General features: G+C 33.7%; 1 pseudogene; it reads right to left on the bottom strand.

The window, feature by feature from the left end:
* Positions 1–390: 390 nt before the first annotated feature.
* Positions 391–6,198, bottom strand: LOC136208227 (nicotinamide/nicotinic acid mononucleotide adenylyltransferase-like; annotated as a pseudogene).
* Positions 6,199–6,584: the final 386 nt, after the last annotated feature.

The following is a 6,584-nucleotide window of genomic DNA, read 5'->3' as shown; positions in this document are numbered from 1 at the left end:
AGAAAAACTGTAAAACCTTTGAGAAAATATAATTTCAGAAACAGATGAACTGAGTAACACTTTTAACTGCATTAGATGTTCACAGCTAACTGATCTGGCAAGCCGAAGCTTAATATGACTACAAATAAATAGATCAAGAGACCTAGTATCATAGTTGTTTAAGATCGAGATTCAACTCGCGACTCGAAATCCTCATTTTGTGAATTGGGACTTGTGAATCGAACCGAATCATAAGATTTGGAACAAATTCAAAATATTATAAATAAAATATTAACCAATTTTAACTTTAAATATTAGTCTAAAAATGCAATTTTAATATCCAAATAGAAATTATATCAAGTTATCAATCAAACCAAGCACTTAAGTTAAAATTCAAATCTAATGCACACAAATAAAACAGAAATAGAAAGGTGAAAGAGTTGGAATCTGTAAAGTCCAAAGAGTCTCTCTACTTGTATTCCATAACTTTTAGTTCTGCACACACATCTTTTACTCTTTAAAAATGAAAAACAGTTTTTTTAATGGAGTTCATGAATCGACTGAATCAATGGACTCTGCTGATTCGGCCGATTCACTACCGATCCGGCTGATTCATGTCCGATTCTTTATGATTTCGAGTCGTACCATAGATGCGACTCGAAATCAGACAGAATCGGATCGAATCATACGAGTCGACTCGCGACTCTCGTACGATTCTAACAACTATTGGAGAGTTGTTTGAACATGCAAAGTTTAACTCATTGCCTCACTAAACAGTTTAACAAATTCTCAAAGCATTACTACAGATGAAGAGGTTGCATATTCAAAGTTCACTCTCATCCTGTTTTCTGCCAAAATTTCATTGTTGGAAATGATTTTTTCAATATCTTGCCCATCTCTGCGGATCCAAACTTATACCATAGTCTCTACAAATGGTCCTCACCTGTGAAAAATGAAAACATTAACTTGTTAAGAAAGTAAAAATGAGATTCTGTATGTGAAACAATCATCTGACTTTGAAGTCCCTTTTGGGGAAGTTAGGCTTTTATTTACTTGGCATGAGCCTTATGTTCAATGTTGGGTCACCCATGGATATTTGCTTCACGCTCCATATGGTTTTGGGTGTGAGGGGAGTGTGTTAGATATCTCACATTGCTTAATTAGGAAGCTATATGGCTCCTTATATATGTGAGGCAATGATCCTTCTTTTAGGGTTTGATTGGATGAAGGGTAGGGAAGGGTAAATAAAGGAAGAGTAGAGAATGATAGGGAAAGGTAGGGAAAGGTAAAGAAGGGGAAGGAAGGGTAATTTCTAACCCTTCAAAACCCACCGAATTGGAAGGTTGAAAATTGGATGGAATTTCTTAAAAAAAAAAACCTTCAAAACCCCTCCATTATCCTACCCTTCTAATTTTTTTTGTGTTCCAAACATGGGTTTGTAAAAACCATTACTAACCCTTCCCCCTCCCAAACAAGGGTTTCTATCAACCCTTACTAACCCTTCCCTTATTAACCCCTCTAAACCCCCATCCAATCAAGCCCTTAGGTACTTTTGCGGGGTAAATTACACATATGGCCACTCAACTTCAAAACCTGAAATAAAAGACACTCAACTTTGACATTTACTAATATTAATTGCCCCTTATAAAAGTAAACGGTCTCAAAATGACCGTTGACGACCTACAAATGAAAAGGTTCAAAAATTAAAGTTGTTCAGAACCACGTTTTTTAATTTCCAAATCACCAATTTCAAACATTTCTCTCTCTAAACAGTCATTTTCTCCTAACCAACAACACTTAAATGACCTCAAAATAAAAACATTAAAGTTGCTAAGAATAGAGGAAATTACATAGAAAAACAAGTTTGAATTTTATTTTACGCTTAACTAATTCATATATTTGCATCTTATCATTCCATGGTTTTTCTTTATAAATACATCAAAATCTCATATTTTTATTTTCAGTTTTGTCAAATTCAGTTACTGATTAAAAAACCTAACTAAATTTTGACAGTTTTTTAAATTCTGACATAATTAGAATTTCTTTTTTAGTATTAGAAACTTGTAAATATTTAATTTATTTATGCTAATCATGTAACTAACCCCTAAGAATATCATTTCTATCGCTTTACAGTGGAGGGTCGCATGCGATTAAAGTGAGCGAGGTTAAATGACTTTTATGTTAGTAAATGGCTAAATTACGTGACTTTTATATCAAGTTGAAAAGTCATAATTTTAGTAAGGATAAAATTGAGTGGCCATGGATGTAATTTACCCATACGTTTTAGTATGTTAGGTTTTTGTTTGAAGATGCCTAATGAAAAAATATGCTCCTCCAAATAAACATCATAAGTCCGCTTCTTTTTTAATTTGATAAGCACCAATACTCTATAAAGATCATATACCTGCCCAGGAATCCACAATCCTGGGGTGCTGAAGGACTGGAGTAAATCAGAACCACAGAGAAGCATGACCTTATAGCACCCTACAAATACCAAATCACAAAATTCTTAGCACATGCTTTGACATTTATTTCAGTACAAATGGTTAATCTCACCCTCGGCCGGAAAGTAACTTTCAACTCTCTTCAAGATAGTCAAAGTGCATTGGTCGGTACTTTGATTTACCTATTAGAAAGGCTTAATAACATGAAATGAATTTCAGCGGAATCAAAATGTTAACATGAAAAGTAAACACTTAGTATGAATGAACCCAAAATGTTAACATGAAAAAGTAAACACTTGGTATGCATGCACCCAACAGGCATCCAAAAAATCAAGAAGGAAAAAAAAAAAAAAAAAATCCCGGCTTTGATATTTTAACTTTGGGGACTGTGGAATTTTTTTTGTATAATCAATCTTCTCTCATGTAATTCATTTAGGAAAAAAGATGCACCACATGAAAAGTTTTAAAATAATAACCAAGATAAAATGCATTGCCTTCTTTCAATCGGTAGAACTTTCTAGTAAAAATGGCGACTTGAAGTAATCTGGTTATCTCTAGAAGTAACGAAATAGAATATCAAGACAGATAAAAGTGATTGGACAAAAATGCTCTCCGATTTTAACATTGTTACTAAAATATGCTTCTTCTTCTTTTTGCTAACATAAAAAAACCATATGTACCATTTTTCACAAAAAAAAAAAAATCCACAATCTTCAAAGTGTCAAAGCGCGAAACTAAAAGAGTTTTTTTTTTTTTTTTTAACTTTTCCCATGAATCAATTAACAAGCAATAACGGCACAACTTAAAAACTAAAGGAATTTCGAGAGCCAAATACCTCCCATGGATCAACCATAATGAAATCAGAATCATTGCATGCTAATTCACACATCCTCAAACGATGAACACCAGATACAAGACCCTACATGACAATCAAGCAGTCAAGCTCCTAAAACATTTCAACATTCCAAATATGCATATAAAACAGAGAAAAATAACAAAGTAGAAAGTCATAGTTCAAAATGTAACTAATCAAGACATGTAATCCAGGCAAGTGGCGGAGCCATAACCAAGATGAAATTTTGTTAAAAATTACACAACTTTTTTTTTAACAAAAAAGTACCAGGGAAGGATAATTCCGTCACTAATTCTGTCAGTGCTGTCAAATCCATGATAAATTTTGAACAGAATGGAATTACAAATGGACATTATATGTTAGCGGCGGAAATATCCGTCGGTAGCTCTAACTTTTCTTTATTTCTCCACGGAGTCAGGGGGGTCGGTGGACCTTCCTGACCCCAAGTCCCTCTGCCACTGAAAATCCAGGCAATTGATGACAGCTAAAAGATGCAGTTGTCATCATTTGCCTGGATTACATGTCATCATGAGTTGTATCTTAAAATATGACTCTCTCCTTTGTGTTGATCATGTGATGGACATTGTAAGAAGACATATATACCTGCTTCTTGTGTGCATCACTAACAGGTGACATATAAGCTCCAGCAACCTCATTGTCTTCGGCATTAAATGCACTCCTAGCAAGCTCTGATCATAAAAGGGAAATAATTATACTCTGTTTGAATAATTATACCGTTGAGGTTAATTCATTATTCAAGAAGTTAATTTGGAGCTTTGAAGGAGTTTGGATCAGTCAAGGAGTTGAATTAATTTGGGCTAAAATGGATATTCCATAATTGGATTATAAGTTGCCTGAATTGAGAGACAGGGAAGTTCACTCAGCATGTTTTAGATATAAACTCGACGTGTTCTTTTTGGCAACAGAAAATTCCGTCGCTAAAGTAGCAATTCCATCAATAATTATGAAAAAATACGGAATTGATCCCTACTGTGTTTCGACTTATTAATTATGATTGGATTAGGTCTTGTAAGGGTTTGTGGATGAATTGGGACCTAAACGCATGTAAAGGTGTAAATGGTCATAATTGAGAGAAAAGAAACAATAAAGAGTTGGAAAACCATTCTTGGGTTTGGGTTTGGGTTTGGAAAACAACTTAAACAAAAACATATAATTACTCACCAAACATCCGCAAGTGCATAAGAGTAGGAGGATTGAAACTACCAGTGGCTACAAGAACTACATATATTGTGTCCTTATCACTGTTTCAAACGGAAATGAATATGTTATTATTTATCCATATAAATACCAAAATTGATAACCTGTAAAGTAATAAAAAGAGGGTAGGCTTAAATTACTCGTATCTTCCTCGAAATAGTACTTGGTTCATTGGCAATTCAATATCCCCGCCTATAATAAGAAGAAATAGATAAACGACATTCCATATTTCAAAAATAGCTCGAAACATAATAGTACTTTGCAAAACGCATTATGAGGCCCCTAATTTTTCTGATTTTGGTAGATTGAATCCCTTTTATTTCAACTTATTAATTAGACTCCTCATCATTTATTTTTTGTCACATCAAGTTTCTGATGACCAGAAAAATCAATTTGGAACATCAAACTCAGTTAATAGAGCATCGTTCATTCTATCTGCATTCCAAGTTTGCAGTTTAATAGTTCGAAAATAGATTTTTATTTTTGAGTTACTTATAAAGAAACTGTTAAAAATCTTTTGAACTGTTCAGATCCAAATGAAATGAGTAACATTCTTTTAACAGAATAGATGTTAACGATTAACTAATTAGATAAACATGAACTTAATGTGACAAATAATGATTTGGGTCTAATGTGTTCAAATAAAAGATCAAGAGTCTAATCCACCAAATAAATTGGAATGATAGTTACCTCTCAACATGCTTTTTACATAACCTTTTCTCAAACTATAGATTAAAATGATGTTGTTTGGTCTCAGATGCACAAACTCTACCAAGGGGCAAAGGCAATTTCTTTCCTCACCCAGTGGCGTGAAATGCAATCTTTCCCCTCAACTCTTCTATACAAATTAAGTTTTGGTGCTTTCTGAAGTCAGTAAAATTAGTTCATCCAAATCTAACAATTTCAAAACATCAAACTACGAACGAAAGGCAAGAAAAAATACTCTAAAATCTTTTTTTCTTTTTGAATGAAAAGTATGTAGAACTTGGACAGAATTACAGACAAATGTTAATGTTAAAGGAATTATGGAAATTGAAGAATCTCCCTCTAATGTTCATACATTGTAATGTACGTTACCATATTAGAAAGATCAAGTTCAACACAAACGGTCAGTATGACATTTCATCGAACATATGGCATGCAGTATGCCAGTATGCGTCCTGTTCTCGTTCTGTCAGTTTCATTTGCTACTAGTTTCTTTCTTTCTTTCTTTCTTTGGCAAACCAAAGAAAGCGAGCATTAACAAACAAATAAAAGCAAAAACTACTCATAGCTACTCTTCAAGTAAGACAAAGGATCATATGTTAGTAAATCATATTTTCTAATTCTAAGAGGAGTATAATTCTATTTACTTGAACTTCTACATTCCAAAATCAACAACATACCTTTAGATTTCTTCCATTTGGTTTGCTGGCTATTCGTCTTCTCCGAAGATAGCAGCCTCTTCATGTCTAGAATTTGTAACTCTGAACCTAACAAAAGCAGTCAATTAGTTTGGCTATGATAAAAAAATCGACGACAATACTTAGTGTTGGCATAACAAATGCCCTCAATTAATTTGGGATATCATCCAAAATCAACCACAACGCCTCTTCATGTTCTTGCCGAGGACGGAGAATTGCCGAAGAAGTTTCCCGCGTGATGGGAAGGGTAAATTACAATCACGGCCACAAAAATTTACTCATTTCCAGGATATAGCTACTAACGTTAATGAATTTTAAGCTTTCTAAGCCCTTGTTTGGGAGGAGGTTAATGGAAGTAAATGGAAGTAATGGAAGGTTAAGTATTAAGTTAACCTTGTTTGAGAGTTATTTTTTTAGAATAAATGGAGGTTAATGGGCTTAAATCTTTACTTCCTCTAACCTCCAAACTCTAACCTCCAAATTGGGGGTTAATGGGAGTAACGTAAACTTTTTTAAAATTTCTTGTCTCTGCAGAGTAAATTTAACCTTCCTTCCCTTCCAAATTTAAACTCCCAAACAAAGTTAAACATTTAACCTCATTTACATCCTATAAACTCCAAAACAAGGTTAATTTTTAACTTCCATTTCCATCACTTCCCTTCCCTTTCCATTACCTCCATTAACTCT

The sequence above is a fragment of the Euphorbia lathyris genome, chromosome 10 (assembly GCF_963576675.1).
Source record: "Euphorbia lathyris chromosome 10, ddEupLath1.1, whole genome shotgun sequence".
Classification (NCBI taxonomy): domain Eukaryota; kingdom Viridiplantae; phylum Streptophyta; class Magnoliopsida; order Malpighiales; family Euphorbiaceae; genus Euphorbia; species Euphorbia lathyris.
Note: the sequence above shows the minus strand (reverse complement) of the source record. Positions and strands in the feature narration are given on the sequence as shown.